This window comes from Scyliorhinus canicula, chromosome 13, assembly GCF_902713615.1.
Source record: "Scyliorhinus canicula chromosome 13, sScyCan1.1, whole genome shotgun sequence".
Taxonomy (NCBI): Eukaryota; Metazoa; Chordata; class Chondrichthyes; order Carcharhiniformes; family Scyliorhinidae; genus Scyliorhinus; species Scyliorhinus canicula.
Window position 1 is genome coordinate 16,636,531 of NC_052158.1, and position 21,120 is coordinate 16,657,650.

Below are 21,120 nucleotides of genomic sequence, written 5' to 3' on the forward strand. Positions count from 1 at the left end.
TGACGTGATATATTAAAAGACTTGTTGAGGTCATGCACTATGTTTCATTTCATTTGCATTATTTCCAACACACTGGATGTCACGTTTAACCAACAGGTATTGATATGCTACTTTGATTAAGTCCTCACAGCTTCCAACCCAAGGTGGTGGGCAATCTATCTGAATCTACGCCAAGTGCCAGAGCATTTGCAGCAGCCTAACAATATTAAAAGATAGCTGCATCTTTGAAACATATATTTACTTGCTGCTACTTGAAGGAAAGCCTTGTGCTCCAAACGTAACTCTGCTCCAAGCCAAACTGTTCCAGTAGGAGTGGCGCAGAGGTTAGCACTGCTGCCTCACAGCACCAGGGACCCGAGTTCAATTCCAGCCTTGGGTCACTGCCTGTGCGGAGTCTGCACGTTCTCCCCCGTGTCTGCGTGGGTTTCCTCCGGGTGCTCCGGTTTCCTCCCACAGACCAAAGATATGCAGGTTAGGTGGATTGGCCAAGCTAAAAAAATTGCCCCTTTGTGTCCAAAAGGTATGCAGGTTAGGTGGGGTTACGGGGAGTGGGCTTCGGTCAGGTGAGGTGCTAACTCAATGGGCCAAATGGCCTCCTTCTGCACTGCACAGGTGATTCTATGGTTCGAATGTCAACACCAGCAGCTACCCAACAATAAGACCATAAGACAATAAGACATAGCAGCAGAATTAGGCCACTCGGCCCATCGAGTCTGCTCCGCTATTCAATCATGATCCCATAATCCCAATCCCCTTATTAATCAAGAACCTATCTATCTCTGTCTTCAAGCCACTCCATGATTTGGCCTCCACAACCTTCTGCGGACGCCAACCACGTCAGGCCCTGGACTTGCTGCAGGGGTTGCTCAGGGTAGGTCTGACCATCTTCATCTGCTTCAATGACATTCCCTCTATCGTAGGTCAGAAGTGAGGATGTTTACTCAGTCCATGCGTGCAATAGGACAACATTCAGATTTAGGCTGATGCGTGTGGTAAAACGCAGCGAGCCGTTCAATCGTCCATTGACTTGGGCGAGATGGGAATACCCCGCCAGCAGGAGCATGTTAGTTGCGTCAGTGAGCACCGTATGCGAGACGCACCTCAGCAATTTTGGACGTTCCTTTGACGGCATCTTCCAAATCCATGACATCTACTGCCTGGAGGAACAAGGGCAGCAGGCACAGTGTAACACCAATACCTTGAAGCTCCCCTCCAAAGTCAGACAATGCCTCAACTTGGAAGCACTGGGGAGGGGGTGGCATAATGGTATTGTCACTCAACTAGTTATCCAGAGACCCAAGGTAATGCTCTGAGGACTTGGGTTCAAGTCCCACCATGGGAGTTCAGAAAAAACCTGCAAGTAAAAATCCAACGATGACCATGAAACCGTTGTCGATTGTCATAAAAACGAATGCCTTTTAGGGAAGGAAATCATAGAATTACTACAGTTCAGAAAGAGGCCATTCAGCCCATTGAGTCAGCACCGACCCTCTGAAAGAGCATCTAACCCAGCTCCTGCTGTATCCCTGCATCCCCACTTAACACTACATCCCTGGACACTAAGGGGCAACTTAGAACGGCTAATCCATCTCACCTGCACACCTTTGGACTGTGGGAAGAAACCCATGCAGACACGGGGAGAACGAGCAAACTCCACACAGTCACCCGAGGCCGGAATTGAACCCGGGTCTCTGACGCTGTGAGGCAGCAGCACAAACTACTGTGCCACCGTGCCACCATAATCTGCCAGCTTTACTGCCCGACATGTGGCTCCAGACCACTGCAATGTAGTTGACCCCAAGATGGCCAAGCAAGACATTCAGTTCGAGGGGACGGGGGAACTAGGGATTTGCAATAAATGCTGGACTTACCAGCGACCCTCAAATCCCATGAAGGAATCCCTTCCTTCACTTTCCTGGGTCAATGATAGATCCCCATCCCTAAAGGCACACACCATATAGAGAGCAGTGATTCACGGAGACATATCACTCCCAGATTTACAAGGGCAATTTACGGATTGGCAATGAGCTCCCACCTTGCCAGCAGTACTGAAAGAAAAGAAATCTGGCTTTTGGGATCCTGAGAGAACTTCCCACTTATGGAAAGCCATGTGTTTTCTTAAACACAGCAGTCAATATTTTAATAATGCACAGCGTTTGCGAAAGGTTGGATTAACCTTTACGTCATCTGGTATTAGAAATGGGTGGCCAGCCTCGAATTTCCTGGGGATGCTCCGTCCGGAGCAAGCAGGAACGTCAGGACGACATGGAAGTGAGCCGATAGTAAGCTTGCCAACTCTCGTTGGACACATCCCCAATCTCACTTGACCTCCTGCGTCCAACCCCCTCTCCCCCCCTGCTGGTCAAACAGACTTTCCCCCATCCACGTCAACACCTGCACATCTCTAATCTTCCTATTTCTAAACATGTTCGAAGAAAATTGAAGAACACATTTTGTTTTCTTAACAAACAAAAAAATCCACCCTCTCCCTGGAGATCACATGGTCTGGATCGTGGCGGGTGGAGATTAGTCTGCAGGATTTGAAGGAGTACACTGCAAAACTAATTAATAAATTAATTAACTAGGTAGGGATGGCTGGGCAGGCGATGTGCTGTCGCTGCATGATGTAGGAGCTGGCAGATCCCATTGCGATCTGCAGTGACCACATCTACAGCAAATGTTGGTTGCTCGAGAAACTTCGGCTCAGAGTTCGTGAGCTGAGGTCTGAGCTTGAGGCACTGCAGCAGATCTGGGAGGGGGAAGAGTCACCTGGGCGCTTTGTTTCAGGGATGGTCACACCCCATAGATTAATACCTCAAATTTGGTCAGTGGGCAGGGACAGCAGGGTGGGACTGCAAGTGAGGCAGGTAGAGGGATCCAGAATTCAGGAACGGAAGAGCCTCAGGTCTTGACCTTGTCCAATAGGTATGAGGTACTTGTTCCGTGCGTGGATGAGGAAAGGGGCTGTCGGGAGGATGAGCTAACCGACCACTGCACCGTGGTCCAGGAGGCCATACAAACGGAGAGAGCAAAAAGACAAATGGTAGTTTTACAGGATTTTATAATTCGGAAGATTGTTTGTAAGCAGGATTGAGAGTCCTGTATGGTATGTTGCCTGCCCAGTGCCAGGGTGAGGGACATCTCTGACCGGCTTAAAAGGATATTGGAGTGGGAAGGGGAAGGATACAGTTGTTGTGGTCCACCTTGGGACAAGCAACATAGGCAAGACTAGGAAAGAGGACCTGTTGGGTGATCATCAGGCACTAGGAACTAAATTAAAGAACAGGTTCTCAAGGGTTATAATCTCTGGATTACTACCCGAGTCATGTACGAATTGGCATAGGGATGAGAAAATTAGGAAAGGCTAAAGGAGTGGTGAACAAGCACAGTAGCATGGTGGTTAGCACAATTGCTTCACAGCTCCAGGGTCCCAGGTTCGATTCCCGGCTTGGGTCACTGTCTGTGCGGAGTCTGCACATCCTCCCCGTGTCTGCGTGGGTTTCCTCCGGGTGCTCTGGTTTCCTCCCACAGTCCAAAGATGTGCAGGTTAGGTGGATTGGCCATGATAAATTGCCCTTAGTGTCCAAAATTGCCCTTAGTGTTGGGTGGGGTTACTGGGTTACGGGGATAGGGTGGAGGTGTTGACCTTGGGTAGGGTGCTCTTTCCAAAAGCCGGTGCAGACCCGATGGGCCCAATGGCCTCCTTCTGCACTGTAAATTCTATGAAAGAGGGGTTCCATTTCATGGCGCATTGGCATTAGTATTGGAACAGGAGGATACCGTTTGGACGGTCTTCACCTGAGCTGATCCGGGACCCGTTTTCTAGCGGAAAGGATATGTAGGGTGGTCACAAGGACTGAAAATTAGCATGTGGGGGAAGTGAAGGGTAAAACTACGGTTTCATGGTTAATGGGAAGCAAAGCAGCAGGTTAGCATGTGGGGAATGGGCTCAACTACATGGGAAACTATTTAAAACGTTAAAGGGATGAACTCAGGGGATGTTTTTAGTGGAGGTGTCAGGATTCAAAAAGGTAAAAAAAACTCGCATAAGAGCACTTTACCTGAAAGCTCGTAGCATTCGAAACAAGGTAAATGTGTTGACGGCACAATCATCGTGAATGAGTATGATTTAGTGGCCATTACAGAGACATGGGGCAGGATTCTCTGACCCCCCCCCCCCCCCCCCGCCAGGTTGGAGAATCCCCAGGGGGAGGGGTGGCGTGAATCCTGCCCCGCTGCTCAGATGCAAGCTGCCGTATTCTCCGGCACCGTTTTTCTGGCGGGGGCAGTGTTTACGCCACGCTGGTCGGGAGCCGTTGGCAGCGCCCCCCCCCACCAGCAATTCTCTGGGCCCTGATGGGCCAAGCAGCCGTCAGTTCCTAGCTCGTCCCGCCGGCGTGAAATGGACATGATCTCAACGGCGGGAACTGGCTGGTAGGCCATTTAGTGGAGTCCTCGGGTGGGGGCAAGGGGTGATCCGGTCCCGGGGGTGTGGGGGGGGGCCATGGTGAACTGGCCCGCGATCGGGGCCCACCTATCTGCGCGCAGGCCTGTACCGTGGGGGTGCTCCTTCCTTCCGCGCCGGCCTCTGTAGGGCTCCGCCATGACCGGAGTGGAGAAGAACTCCCCCTGCGCAGGAACAAGCCAGCCGGTCTGCGCATGCTGCGGTCCACATTGGGGCAACATAGGCAGGACTAGGATAGAGAACCTATGGGGTGATTATCAGGCACCAGGAACTAAATTAAAGAACAGGTCCTCAAGGGTTATAATCTCTGGATTACTCCCCGAGTCATGTACGAACTGGCATAGGGATGAGAAAATTAGGAAAGGCTAAATTAGCGCCGTTCTTGGCACCATCGTCGGGCCATCCCACCAATTGCGGAAGAATCCCGCCCATGGTTGCAGGTTGGTCACGACTGGGAGTTAAATATCGAGGGGTATCAGACTATTCGCAGGACAGACAGTAAGGTAAGGAAGGTGGTGTATCTCAGATATTTAAGGATAACATCAGGGCTGTAGTGAGAGATGATATTGGCTATGGAGAAAAAGGTTGCATCCATTTGGGTGGAAATTAGAAATAGTAAGGAGAAAAGATCACTGATAGGCGTGGTCTATAGGTTACCCAAAAAAGTAACATCACGGTGGGGCGGGCAATAACAAAGAAATAACGGATGCATGTAAAAATGGTACAGCAATTATCATGGGGGATTTTGATCTCCATGTCAATTGGTCAAACCAGGTTGGTCAAGGCATCCTTGAGGAGGAGTTCAGAGAATTTATCCACAATAGTTCCTCAAACAGTATGCAATAAACCTACGAGGGAGCAAGCTATCCTAGATCTGGTCCTGAGTAATGAGACAGGAATAATTAATGATCTCATAGTTCGAGATCCTCTCGGAAGGAGCGATCACAGTATGGTTGAATTTAAAATATAGATGGAGAGTGAGAAGGTAAAAACCAATACCAATGCCTTGAGCTTAAACAAAGAAGACTACAATGGGATGATGGAGGAGTTGGCTAAGGTAGACTAGGAGCAAAGACTTTATGTTGGGACATTGAGGAACAGTGGATGGCGCTTGAAGCGATTTTTCACATTGCTTAGCAAGAGTATGTGCCAGTGAAGAGGAAGGACTGTAAGAAAGGGGATATCTAAGGAAATAAAGGAGGGTATCAAATTGAAAGAAAAAGCATACAAAGTGGCAAAGATTAGTGGGAAACTAGAGGATTGGAAAATCTTTGAAGGTCAAAACAAAGCCACAGAAAAAAAGCTTATGGGGAGAGATGGAGTAGAGTGGAATATACTCATTGGAATTCAGAAGAATGAGGGGGGAATCTTATAGAAACATTAAATTATGTAGGTAATAGTTAAGACAGAAGCAGGGAGGTTGTTTCCACTGGCGGGTGAAGCTAGAACTAGGGGGCATAGCCTCAAAATGAGGGGGAGCAGGTTTAGGACTGAGTTGAGGAAGAACTTCTTCGCCCAAAGAGTCGTGAATCTGTGGAATTCCCCGCCCAGTGAAGCAGTTGCGGCTGCCTCGTTTAATGTTTTTAAGCCAAAAATAGATAGATTTTTGAACAGTAATTAAGGGTTATGGTGAGCGGGCTGGTAAATGGAGCTGAGACCACAAAACGATCAGTTATGATCTTATTAAATGGCGGAACAGGCTCGAGGGACCAGATGGCCTACTCCTGCTCCTAGTTCTTATGTTCTTATGTTCACCCCTCAAGTTCATTCACAGCACTGCCTGACGTCCAAAGATGTGCAGGTTAAGTGGATTGCCATGTTAGATTGACCCTTTGGGTGTTACAGAATAGGGCGAGGGATTGGGCCGAGGTAGGGTGGTCTTTTGAAGGGTCCATGCAGACTCGATGGGCCGAATGGTCTCTTTCTGCACTGTAGAGATTCTCTGATTAATTCTTAGGGTATCCAGGACAATATTGGAGGGTTGGCAACCAGAGCAGGAATTGACACCACTGGGGTGGAGATGGCATTTTGCAGTATGACTGGTGGTAGTCCTTGCCCTTGGGTAATGGAGTAGAAATTAGACTCAGGCGGCTTTACAAACAAGGTGGTATCAGATTACACATCCATAGTGCACCGTGCTCAATACAGACAGCAATTCGGTGCAGGATAAAATGAAATAGGAGCAGGAGCGCACCATATAGTGGAAAGTGCCCACACTGTCACTCAGTAAGATTTTCTGAAAAGTTTGGTGGCATAGAAGTGGAGCATTTCTGAAAAAAGAAATTTTGTCAAAGCTTTTCACCTTGCACTCAACAGGACAATCTGGAAAACAATAACTTTATTCTGTATGAGGAGACAGTGCTGATTCGTTGGCAAGTGGATTGTATGAATTAGCATATTCCTTCTGCTGTTCACAACGGGCAAGGTACAGGCCATACCAAACCACTCTGTGCTTGCGAAACTCAAAACACAGTGTTAGATGTGATTTTGTGATGGGACACCGTTCGCTAAATAATCCCCACAGTGCTAAAAGTTATGATGACAACCAATTTAAGATTGTCAGTCGGGCTCTCTGTGGTGCATGTATGTGTGTACTGGAAACTTTATATGTTTTAAAAGACATAGGAGGACCCTGATCTTTGCAGACAGAAAGAACATATACACACATTGCGTTAGTTTCAGATATTCAAAATAATTAATTCCCGAGGATGATGTCTTGACCAACCAGAGGCAAGCTGCCTGGTTTAAATTTTCAAACAATGCTTGGCAGTTTACTGTCAGTTACCATCAACTGGTGCATTCTCCATGAGAGTACCTCTACCAATCAGAGTCATCTGCCAATCAATTGGCACGGCAAGATGAAAAGCTTTGACAAAACGTACTTTCTCCGCATTAATTTTTGACATCAATTCTGCTTTCCCATTATGTCTAAAATACTATCCTTCCCTTGGATTGACTGAGCATTCAGAGAGCCCTGGGGTGGAAAAGTCCCAAGACTCACAAACCTTTGAGTGAAGAAATGTCACCTCAGCCCTTTGTTTTCTTCAGATCACCTCCCATTTGTTTCTAAACTCCAGGGTATTCACCCATTCTATTCAATCATTCTATTCAGCCCTCCCAAGAGCCAAACACATGGGCCGGGATTCTCCGAGCCTCCACGCTGCAATCGCGCTCGGCGGGGCGGCGGGGAATGGGGCGTCAGACCTGCGATCGGGTCCGACGTTTTCCCGCGATTCTCTGGGGACAGGAGAACCGCCACCAATCGCGCACGCGGGGTCGATGCGGCGTCGGTCGGGGGTCATTGAAGGAGGCCCCCGCGGCGATTCTCCGCCGACAACTGGCAGAGTTCTTGCCGGCGTGGTTCACTCATAGTTCCACCCAACGGGAGCTCAGAGTGGCTGCCCCAGTGGGAGGGCGGGGGGGGGTCCGTCACCGGAGTGGAGGGGGCCTCCAGGATGGCCAGGCTTGAGATCGGGGGCACCCGCGATCTGTGGGGGGGGGACCTATATTGGCGGGACTGGCCCGCGGCGTGGATCCGCCATGTTGCATGGGGCTGCCGCTGCAGGAGGCCGCCGCGCACATGCGCAGACTGGAAGTGCAGGGCCCCGTATCAGCAGCCAGAGTTGTGAGGACTACTCTGTGGCCCTGCTAGCCCCCTTCAAAACGGAGAATCACTCTGGACTTTCTCCAGGAAATTGGAGAAAGTCTTTCTCCCATGAATTGTACAACCCCTCCATCCTTCCCCTCAGTTCAAATTTGACCTTATCAAGAATTACAGCAGGTCCCCCCGCCACGCCAGGGGGCAGGGTGGAGAGGTTGATCTCCACCCTAACAGGATCCGCCTTCAGGCGATCAGAATGCCCTAGAGATTTAATCGCCTTCAATTTCCCGAAAAACATTTCTTTACTAATGCTAATTTTCTTCAGCCCCTCACAAAAACCTCTGTTTCTTACAACCTCCGGTACATAATTCATGTCTTCCTTTGTGAAGACAGAAGCAAAGAACAAATTTAGTTCCTCAGACATTTCTTTGTTCCCTGTTATGAATTCCCGTTTCTGACTGTAAGGGGTCTACATTAGTTTATATCAATCTTTTTCTCTTTCTATACCTATGGAAACTTTTACAGTCAGTTTTTATGTTCCCCTCTAGCTTACTTTCAAATTGTATTTTCCCCTTCTTAATCAATCCCTTGGTCTGCCTTTGCTGAATTTTAAATAGTTCCCAATCCTCAGGTCTATTGATTTTTTTTGCTTATTTGTATGCCTGTTCTTTAAATATAATACTAATTTCCCTTGTAAGCCATGATTTAGCCACAGTTCCCTTTCTACTCTTGTGCCAAATAGGAATAAACAACTTTTTGAGCTCATCTATTTGTACGTTGAATACCTGCCATTGTCTGGTGTCCTTCCTTTCAGTGATGTTTCCAGCCCTTCATAGCCAGCTCAGACCATCATAGTTACCATTATTGGGGCTCAGGACCCTGGTGCAGAATCAACTAACTCACTAACCACCTTGACAAAGAATTCCTACATATTATGGTCACTCATCCCCCAAGGGTTCTCTCACAATTAGATTACCAACTAATCCTTTCTCATTGCACAACACCCAGTCGAAGATGGCCTGTTTCCTTGTTGGTTCCTCATACTGGTCATTTAAACCATCCTGTATACACTCCAAAAATTCTTCCTCTATTGTAGTGACTAATTTGACTTACCCAATCTATATGCAGATTAAAGTCAGCCATAATCACAGATGTTCCTTTATCACATGCATCTCTGAGTTCCTGTCGAATGCTATTCCCAACATTACCACTGCAATTTGGAGCTCTGTACACCACCCCTACAAATGTTTTTTGCCCCCTTATGTTTCTTAACTCGACCCAGACAGATTCCACATCATCTGTATTTATATCTTTCCTCAATATTGTATCAATATCTTATTTCATCAACAATGCAACTCCACCACCATTTCCTTTCTGTCTGTCCTTCCTAATAACTGAAGAGCCCTCAATGTTTAGTTCCTATCCTTGGTCATCTTGGAGCCATGTCTCTGTAATCCCAACTATATTATACCCCTTTACATCTATCTGCGCAACTAATTCATCCATTTTATTTTGAATGTCCCTTGTCCCATCCCCAATATTTTTTTACAGTGTCATTATCTGATGCAGGCCTTTCATTTCTTTGCCTATCACTTTTCGTATTCTCCTTGCTGTCTTTTTCTGTTGTTCTGGATTCCCTCCGATTTGAATCTTGATATAGATTCCCTTCCTCCTCCCATATTAGTTTAAACCCTCCTCAACCTCTCCAGCAAGTACTCCCACAAGGACATCAGCCCAGGTGTAATCCATCCATTTTGTACAGGTCCCACCTTCACCAGAACAAGTGCCAAAGTCCAGGAACCTGAAACCCTTCCCCTCATAACATCTCTTCAGCCATGTTTCTATCCAATACATCCGACTATTTCTACTCTGACTAGCATGTGGCACTGGTAGTAATCCTGAGATCACTACCTTTAAGGTCCGGCTTCTCAACTTTCTTCCGAACTCCCAATATTCTGCTTTCAGGACCTCATCCCTTTTTTTTAACCTATGTTGTTGGTACTGATGTACCACAACATCTGTATGTTCACCCTCCCCCTCCAGAATGGCCTGTAACAGCTCCGAGACATCCAGGAGGTGCAGCTGGAGACACTTCCTGCACACATGCTGGCTCCGGGTACCGGAAATGTTCCCCGCCTCCCACATAGAGCAAGAGGAGCAAACCAAGGCTTTAAGTTCTCCTGTCACGACTTACCCCTTTAAATTAAAGCTTCGGAAGATGCTTCATATTAGATGATATCCAATTCTCTATGGCCCTTCTTTCCTTGTCCTCATTACTGCCAAATATAGCCCTTGCAGATTAAAAATCACAAAACTTATTTTCAAACCATAAGTGATGAAAGTTGAAAAGACTTACCGACCTTGCCCACCACTTACCAATCAGCTCTCTCCCTTGTAGCCTCAGCTGCAGCCGGGCAAAGACACTCTCTGCAGATTTAACAGACACTGAGGCTGGTTTAGCTACACTGGGGCTGGTTTAGCTCACTGAGCTAAATCACTGGCTTTTAAAGCAGACCAAGCAGGCCAGCAGCACGGTTCGATTCCCGTACCAGCCTCCCTGGACTGGCGCCAGAATGTGGCGACTAGGGGCTTTTCACAGTAACTTCATTGAAGCCTACTCGTGACAATAAGCGATTTTCATTTTCATTCAATTACAAAGCAAAGAGAAAATGCAAAAAGCACCTCTTCCTGATATGCACCGAATTCCCAAGTTTAAAACTCACTCTATATGTGCCTCACTCCAGATGTGGCCTCTCCCTCCGCTCGAGTGCAAAGCTCACCGTGAGTGCGCTTTCAAGCTCTTTACTTAAATAAATGTAAAGATCCAATTGGATGGAGCAGAGGAATTAATCCTGCTGCCCTGGCCAATGAAAGACATGATCTGCTCATTATCACATTCCCGTTTGAGAGAGTTTGGTGCGTGCAAATAGGCCCTCACATTTCCTACTCTACATTGAAGGCACTTCAAGAAGTTCTTCGTTTGACTGCAAACTGCTTTAGGGCAGCAGAGGTCACAATGTCAACGCAAAGGTCTCTTTCTCCCACCGCGTCTGGCTACACTTCCTTTGCCCCTTTACCATTCCTCCCTCCCTCCCACCCCACTCATACAGAACGGATGTCCCCCGTTTCATGCATCCCACCCCCGCTGCTGGGAAACCAATGGTGGGGGGGGGGGGGGGGCACCATTGGTGGGTGGGACTGGAAGATCCCGTCGATGGGAGCAGGCAGGAAATCCCAGCTGCTCTATCAACTTTACGGCACAACACCAGTGAATTAGTTCATATGTTGCACATCTGCACCACCCATCTCCCTGATTCAAGGTGCCCAGTTGCACATCTGCACCACCCATCTCCCTGACTCAAGGTGCCCAGTTGCACATCTGCACCACCCATCTCCCTAACTCAAGGTGCCCAGTTGCACATCTGCACCACCCATCTCCCTGACTCAAGGTGCCCAGTTGCTCATCTGCACCACCCATCTCCCTGACTCAAGGTGCCCAGTTGCACATCTGCACCACCCATCTCTCTGACCCAAGGTGCCCAGTTGTACATCTGCACCACCCATCTCTCTGACCCAAGGTGCCCAGTTGCTGATCCAAAGCATTTTCACTTGGTAAACCTTTGTGTCCCCATACTTTTTCTTAAATATTTATATTTAGTAATATTCATTGATTGCATTGACTGAGTACAAAATTCTGGGTTATTCTGGTGAAAATAGGGTATAGGATCTTGATTCGAGAACCAAACCCCCGATTTTATAATATTGTTCTTCTGGGAAAAATTGGTTCCGACCTACGACGTTTCAACTTGAGACATGGTTATCATGAATTTGATGTGCTATAAATCCAAAGACTGCTGTGCACACTTTGAAAAGATGCGAGGCGTTTGAGGCAACCAGAGGTTGTAAAAGGTGCCGTATCCAAAGCTACGTTTCATTCTAATTCAGAAGGTTGCTGCACCTCCTCCTATTTCTATTACTCTTTCATTTGGTCAGCGCACGTGACTTTAGCGCTCTGCGTCATTATGATAATGAGTCATCCCTTCAGAATTGAACGCAGCTACCACCCTGACAAGACCTACACCGACTTATTTCATACTGGTATCTTCCACCACACGAGTCAGCCCATGTTATGCGAAAAACAAAATGCACCCAGTCGTGGAGTCCAAACTTGAATGGGCGCCCATACTCCCGCAATGAAAAAGCAATGCAATTCATCCAATTATCAGTCACCTCGTATATAATATATCCTGGGTACATGACAATCAACACTGCAGAGTTACTAATACTGATAAATTCATGCTCAATACACACGAATGATCATGCACATGCCCACAAGAATTAATTGTGAGGAGTCTGTGCGGAGTTTGCACGTTCTCCCCGTGTCTGCGTGGGTTTCCTCCGGGTGCTCTGGTTTCCTCCCACAGTCTAAAGATGTGCAGGTTGGGTGGATTGGCCAAGCTAAAATGTCTACCCTTGTGTCCCAATGTTAGGTGGGGTTATGGAGTTACAGGGATAGGGCTTAGGTAGAGTGCTCTTTCAGTTAGACTCATTGGGCCAAAAGGCCTCCTTATACACTGTAGGGATTCTGTGTGAGAAAAATGTGCAACAGTGAGTGTGTGTCTGATCAGAGTAAGGAAATGTGCGTGAAAGCAGACAATTGTGTGTATGTACAACGGTGTGCATCCAATAGACCGCACATACAATAGTCCACAAGTACAATAGTCCGCAAGTACAATAGTCTGCAAGTACAATAGTCCGCAAGTACAGTGGGCCGCATGTACAGTGGCCCGAAAGTATAATAGTGTACATGTACAAGTAATTACGAGTGGGCATCAGTATTTTGGCAAGGGTATGCATGAACACGTGTGTCTGTGTGAGTAAAGGTGAAAATATGTTCTTGTGCATGGGAGTAGGCATGTTTGCACATGATAGCATGGAAGTGGATTAAGGTGCGCAAGAGAGTACATGTTCCTGCATATACAGTAGGAACACAACAGTGCATGCGCTTGAGTGTGCAGAGCTTGACAAAGAATGCACAAGATGGCATGAGTGTGTAAGTGTGCTTATGAATGAGTGTACGTGCGAGAGAGTGCATGCATGAGAAAGCAGTGAAAGAGTATGAATGAGAGAAGAGCCATGTTTGTGTGGCTGTACATATCACGATTCATTCTCAGCCCATACTGTGCATGTAAATTTACAAATCATCAATATTCATTCTTAATACAGTCTCTTGTGTGGAGTACATGCAAAAATCAGAAGAATTACATGAGGAATTTTTATAATACCTAGGAGAGCGACAGGATTTTTTTGGGGGGGGGGGGTGGTTTCACACAAAGGAAAATAAATGGACCATTGGATTATGTTGAAAAAGAGGAATGGCAAAAAATTGTAAAAAATTAGATGGAAAATGAGTAGTCAAAGGGGAAAAAGAGCCAGGAGAAAAATATCAAAATTTTTCAGTTAAAAAAAAATACCGGGCATTAAAATAGGTGTTAATGAGTGTACCACTGAATAAGTTCGACTAATTAGCTTGTGAAAAATATTCTATCCATATTAACTCCGAGAACCAATCATCAATTATTTCTCTGTAAACGTCAGCAAATTTCCGTGTCAAGGTCAATTCTGCACTACTCACACACCAAGTGTTGGCTGGCAGTCCTGGCATTCAGAGTTACTGACGTGTGACACATGCAACTGGCACTGAACACAGTCAGCGAACCAAATCCACACTGCCTCACAAACACCATCACTTTAAGGTTGCAACCCACGGGAGGACCGAAAACTTTTGCTCCTAGGCATTATCGTGTAATTAATCTGAACATCTCGGTCAGTATGTACATCATTCAATAGTTATCCATTATGTTGCATATAAACCATCTGAACTCCTCGATTAGATTCCAGTGTGTAACGCCCAGGTATCCATAATGTTGTATATAAATCACCTGAACCTCTCGATTAGATTCCAGTCTGTAACTCACTCCCAGATATCCATTATTCTATATATAAACCATCTGAACCCCTCGATTAGATTCCAGTCTGTAACTCACTCCCAGATATCCATTATTCTATATATAAACCATCTGAACCCCTCGATTAGATTCCAGTCTGTAACTCATTCCCAGGTATCCATTATTCTATATATAAACCATCTGAACCCCTCGATTAGATTCCAGTCTATAACTCACTCCCAGATATTCATTTTTCTATATATAAACCATCTGAACCCCTCGATTAGATTCCAGTCTGTAACTCACTCCCAAATATCCATTATTCTATATATAAACCATCTGAACCCCTCGATTAGATTCCAGTCTGTAACTCACTCCCAGATATTCATTATTCTATATATAAACCATCTCAATCCCACGATTAGATTCCAGTCTGTAACTCACTCCCAAGTATCCATTATTCTATATAAACCATCTGAACCCCTCGAATAGATTCCAGTCTGTAACTCACTCCCAGGTATCCATTATTCTATATATAAACCATCTGAACCCCTCGATTAGATTCCAGTCTGTAACTCACTCCCAGGTATCCATTATTTTATATATAAACCATCTGAACCCCTCGATTAGATTCCAGTCTGTAACTCACTCCCAAGTATCCATTATTCTATATAAACCATCTGAACCCCTCGAATAGATTCCAGTCTGTAACTCACTCCCAGGTATCCATTATTCTATATATAAACCATCTGAACCCCTCGATTAGATTCCAGTCTGTAACTCACTCCCAGGTATCCATTATTCTATATATAAACAATCTGAACCCCTCGATTAGATTCCAGTCTGTAACTCACTCCCAGGTATCCATTATTCTATATATAAACCATCTGAACTCCTCGATTAGATTCCAGTCTGTAACTCACTCCCAGGTATCCATTATTCTATATATAAACCATCTGAACCCCTCGATTAGATTCCAGTCTGTAACTCACTCCCAGGTATCCATTATTCTATATATAAACCATCTGAACCCCTCGATTAGATTCCAGTCTGTAACTCACTCCCAGGTATCAATTATTCTATATATAAACCATCTGAACCCCTCGATTAGATTCCAGTCTGTAACTCACTCCCAGGTATCCATTATTCTATATATAAACCATCTGAACCCCTCGATTAGATTCCAGTCTGTAACTCACTCCCAGGGATCCACTATTCTATATATAAACCATCTGAACCCCTCGATTAGATTCCAGTCTGTAACTCACTCCCAGGTATCCATTATTCTATATATAAACCATCTGAACCCCTTTGATTAGATTCCAGTCTGTAACTCACTCCCAGGGATCCATTATTCTATATATCAACCATCTGAACCCCTCGATTGGATTTCAATCTGTAACTCACTCCCAGGTATCCATTATTCTATATATAAACCATCTGAACCCCTCGATTGGATTTCAATCTGTAACTCACTCCCAGGTATCCATTATTCTATATATAAACCATCTGAACCCCTCGATTGGATTTTAGTCTGTAGCTGGCTCCCGGTTATCCTTCATTCTGTGTTGAAACCACCGGAATCCCATTCGCTCCTGATATTCATTGCGGGAATTATCCAAAGTAATGTGCACTCACGTGTGATGAAATCTCGAATGCGCTGCAATGGACCTCGAGTGCCTGCCTCGGACATGTCCTATCGCTGCCCCTTTCCAACTGTGTAAATCAGTTTAACAAATTGCAGCGGGACTCTGGGAATATGCAGAACCTGTGCGCAGCAGCCCAAGCCCGCGGATTCACAATTCAAATACTCTGAGATAGGGCGACAACGTTGATTGTCCAAATTCACCCCGCAAGTCACTGTCCTGCCTGAAGTTAGTCCTCCCGACAGCTCATTGCACCGACAGAGACCTCCAGTCCAACGTCGACCCTTTCTCACCCTCTCTCCCTCGCCCCAGTGTCAGACAGATGCTGCTTCCTAATTTGCTTGCCCCATGTGATCTCCTGGTGTCAACTATCTTGGAGGCTGTTGTCAGACTTCAGATCCCAGCACACACACAACCCCCCCCCCCACCCACCTCCACCACCTCACTCCCCCCCCCCCCCCCCAACCACCACTTCACAACCCCTACCACCTTTCCAGTTCACAAGCCCAACATCTGGGATCTTACTTTGCACTCGGTGGATAGCTGCCCGGCTGAATGAGGCAGATCACAATTGCAAAGATCTCTCTCCTGGAGAGAATTCAGTGGGAATCAGGGGGGGGGGGGGGGGGGAGTTGATCACGTGGTTTTAGAGAAAAGACACACACATACACACATTAAATCCAAACTACACTGTTGCCTAGGCATTCAGTCTCTCTCTCACACACACACGCGCTCAAGCTAAGCAGATCAGAGTTTAAAAAAGCCCTTTCATCGCCCTGCCTCTCGACATCACACACAACCCCGAGGAGGAAGGGGAGAGGCCCTTCGGGCCGTCGTCCCTCTGCCCGGGGGAGGGGGGGGGGGGGCTCAATGTAGCATCAATGACCTGTGGATTACATAATGGAACAGCGGGCAACTTTACAACCCCCCCCCCCTCCCTCACACACACACACACGCGGAAAGAGATGAGAGCGAGAGGGTAAGAAAACCTGCAAACCTGGGGGGGGGGGGGGGGGGGGTGAAGGCTTGCTTGCTTCCAAGCCTCGGAAGACAGGGGAACCGAGAGAGGGCCTGGGCTTCGCTGGCTGGCTTTGCAAAAGGCCACCGCCAGCAGAGAACTGTCCACGGTGCTGAAACAGCGCCTCAATAATCATCCTCCTTCACACACACACACACACACACAAAACCCCAACCAACTCCAGGAAGAAATAAATACCGATTCATTCCCAGTGCCTCGCACAGTTAAACGGTCCAACTGGTGTGCATTTATTATCATTTACAAACCCCCCTCAAATTCACACTTGGTCCCAGTGTACACTCGCTGTCCAAAAATCACCCTTTACTGCATTCCAAAATGATAATAAATAATTGAAAACGAAAGACATGCCAACTGCAGGCAAGGGTCGAATTAATTGTTCTGCGTCATGCAAAAAAAAACATTTTGTTTTTTAAAAAAATCAATAAAAGTCACCACAGTCCCAAGAGGTGGGGAGGGGGGGGGGGGGCAGGAAGAGGGAAGTTGAGGGGGGGGGGGGGAGAGGGATTAAAAAGAAGGGGAAATCGAGGTGGATTTAAATACATATTCTGTAACACACAGGACCACAGCACACGCGAGATTCTCAAAGATAAAATGAAGGTAGTTACCTCGGAAGGAGGCATAAGACATTGTTCCTTTAGCCCCGTCTGTAGGTTCCTTTTTTTTGAGTGGGGAGGGGGTTTAGGGGGGAGAAGGGGGAAGGGGGGAAAGGGGGGGGGGGGGGCTGGTTTGCAGCTAGTTCCAGATCTTGATCATGGACGACGTTAGAAAATGCAATGCAGCCACTAGGAGCAATTAATGCCACGGTGAATGTGCGGGGAGAGAGAGGGAGAGAGAGAGAGAGCTCTGAACGGCAGCCACCTCCAAGTGTGACTCACCCAATACCGCATCGTCAAAGGCCAATTACCCACAGCATCCAACCTCCGCTGTGGCCAAATCTCTCTCCTCTTACCTCCCTTCTCTCTCTCTCTCTCTCCTTTCTCCAACACAAACCCTCCTGACTGCTTTCGTATCAACTCGCAAGAAGGAGATTGGGCGAGGAATTGATTTAAAGGTGCAAGTCGGTGAAGAGCAGTGTTTCTTTTTAAATTGGTTTCAGCCAAAAAAAAACCCTGCTGGCGTTAAAAAAAAATAAACACACACTCGCTCACTGGCACGCAAGGATTGAACCAGGCATCGTGCCTTTGGGAATGTGCAAGGTTAGGTGGATTAGCCGTGCTAAATTGGCCCCTTAGTGTCCAAAAGGTTAAGTGGGGGCTACAGGGATGGGATGGGAGGGAAGGAAAGGAGGGATTGGGCCTAAGTAGGGGGGTCCTCCTCCTCCTCCGGAGGGTCGGTGCAGAGATGCGATGGGCCAAATGGCTGTTTTCTGCACTGCAGGGATTCTGTGATTCTATTGGAGGCTGGGAGATGTACCTGGAACCTTGGCAACTTGCTTTCCACTTCCTCCCACAAAACCCTTTCTCGGTCCACAGGACTGGACGAGTTACTGTTAATTGGGATTTTAGGTCCAAACCCCCAATTTGCAGTGATGTGGAGATGCCGGCGTTGGACTGGGGTGAGCACAGTAAGAAGTCTTACAACGCCAGGTTAAAGTCCAACAGGTTTGTTTCAAGCACGAGCTTTCGGAGCACTGCTCCTTCCTCAATTTGCAGGATCAAGCTGTCTGAACTGCGCGGGTGTACGTCACAGGGCGGCTCTTCTGCTATCAGGGAACAGTAGGAATGTTCCCTCCCCATTTAGACACCTCCGTGTTGCGCCAGCAGTTCCAACGTACGCACTCTACACACACTGCAATGGCCAAGTACCCACGTTGAGGACTGAATGTGCAATGTTTATGTTTTAAACTTGATTCCCCCCCCCCCCCCCCCCCCCCCCCATGTCGGATCAGATTTTCCCTGCTGTTTTTGTGAACTGCCAACCAGTCGGATGCAAGCCCATTCAGAAATCTTTGGATGGTGGACTTGTCTTCTGAGGAAGAGGTTGGAGAGGTTAGGTTTTGGTACTGGGGTTGAGAAGAGTAAGAGGCAAATTGGTGGAAACATATAAGATCCTGAAGGGGTCTTGACAAGTTGGATGCGGGGAGGATGTATTCTCTTGTCGGAGAATCTAGAACTAGGGGGTCACTGTTTAAAAATAAGGGGTTGCTCATGCAAGAGGGAGATGAGGAGAATTTCTTTCTCCCAGAGCGCCCCAAGTCTCTGGAACTCTCTTCTTCAAAAGGCGTTCAAAGCAGAGTCCGTGAATATTTTTAAGGCAGAGTTGGATAAATTCTTGATTAACGAGGGGGTGAAAGGCTATCGGGGGTGGGCAAGAATGCAGGGTTGAGGTTACAATCAGATCAGCCATGATCTTATTGAATGGCGCAGCAGGCTCGAGGGGGCGAATGGCCTCCTCCCATTGCTCCATAGGTTTGAATGTATATAGCCTGGCAGAGTACATTCTCCCCCGACTTGCCCCCCACAAAAAAATCTTGTATTTATATATATTGCCTTTCATGGTCTCTTCGAAGCTCCATCCCACTTCAAAGCAAATGAGTTACTTCCGAAGTGTAGACTCTGTTACAAAGCAGGAAAATGCAACGGCCAAATTGCACACACAGCAATGAAAATGAAATGGAAATCACTTACTGTCACAAGTAGGCTTCAAATGAAGTTACTGTGAAAAGCCCCTAGATGCCACATTCCGGCACCTGTTCGGGGAGGCTGGTATGGGAATCGAACCGTGCTGCTGGCCTGCTTTGGTCTGCTTTCAAAGCCAGCGATTTAGCCCTGTGCTAAAACAGCCCCTAAAGATTTTGAATCGCTGCGAGCAGGGCTCGAACGTGTGCGCGGAAACCCCATTGGATTTCAAGCCCAACGCCTTAACCATTCGGCCATCACAGCTAGCTCCTACACACAGCAATCAGGCAAATGAGAAGTAGTCCACTTTAAGTGTGGGTTGAGGGATAAATGTTGGCCAGGGCACAGAGTACAGGGGCAAAAACCTCTTTTGACCATCTTTGGGCAATGCCACAGGATTTTTTATCAGGCACGCCTGAGGGGACAGATAAGCGGCCATTACCTTGTTTGGATAGATGGCTGGAGCATGGTGCAGAAATTGGTGCAGCATGGTTACGGGCGGCACGGTGACACAGTGGTTAGCGCTGCTGCCCCACAGCGCCAGGGTCTGGGTTCAATTCCAGCCTCAGGTGACTGTCTGTGTGAAGTTTGCACTTTTCCCCGGTCTGCGTGGGTTTCCATTTCCTCCAACAGTCCAAAGATATGCAGGTTATAGGTGGATTGGCCAAGCTAAATTGCCCCTTAGCACCCAAAAGGTGAGGTGGGGTTACTGGGGTCGGGTGGATGCATGGACCTGAGCAGGGTGCTCTTTCCAAGGGCTGGTGCATACTTGATGGGCTGAATGGCCTCCTTCTGCACTGTAACTTCCTATATATTCTATGAAATGAAAAATCAAGGATTCAGTCCTCATACTGGCTGAGGGAGTTCTAGGGGCCTGGCTCTCTGCCTTGCCCCATAGTTATATCATGATTGGATCAATGATTAACAACCCTTGGATGATGAGGATGAACTGGAGAAAGAGAGAGGAATGAATAGGCAGGGTCTTTGGGCCAGATTTCCGCAGCATCGTGCAAAATCCAGAGGCCTGTCAAAATGCTGGGTGGGGTGATTAATGCCCCCCCCCCCACCCCATTCCTAATGCTGGCAATTTTCAAAGGCACAGAAAAGGCATGCAGGTAGCGAGCTCACACTCTGCACTCCCAACCTGACCGACTCCCAACCTGACCGACTTTCCTAACATTCACACCCCCACCAGATCATTTTCGTGGAGCAATCATGAACCGTAATCTGTATTCAGGAACCTGTTGAAATGAAAAAAAATGAAAATCGCTTATTGTCACAAGTAGGCTTCAATGGCGCCTGTCCGGGGAGGCTGGTACAGGAATCGAACCGTGCTGCTGCCCTGCTTGGTTTGCTTTAAAAGCCAGCAATTTAGCCCAGTGAGCTAAACCATTAGTTTACCATGCCCCCCATGCTCTCTCCACGTTCCTTCCATGTCCCTTCCATGGGACCCCAATACTTCATTCCCACTCACCCAGCATGCTGTGTAGAATCCATGAGTTGTTGAATAACAAAGACAGGTTTTGAACTGCACTTAAAAAGCACACACGTTCATAAATCTGCTTTGAAAAAAACGGTTGCTCTTACAACCCGATAAAAATGTCAACCAGACCGAGCCATTAGTGTCAAAACAGAAACCTCTCTTCATACCCACACCTCTTAATCTTGTGCAAATAAACAGGCATTGAAAGAAAGAGTTCAATGGAATAAAATTTACTTTCACCGTATAAATATGCCAATCAATCAGAGAAAACTCTCCACTTCCAGCTGTGAAAACAGATCCCCCTGTTCATCTAATTTATC

General features: G+C 47.1%; 1 non-coding gene across 1 annotated transcript; it reads right to left on the minus strand.

Annotated features, from left to right (window-relative positions):
• Window positions 1-19,499: 19,499 nt before the first annotated feature.
• trnas-uga lies at window positions 19,500-19,581 on the minus strand. Its single transcript has one exon. It is a non-coding gene; the product is annotated as a tRNA-Ser (tRNA).
• Window positions 19,582-21,120: the final 1,539 nt, after the last annotated feature.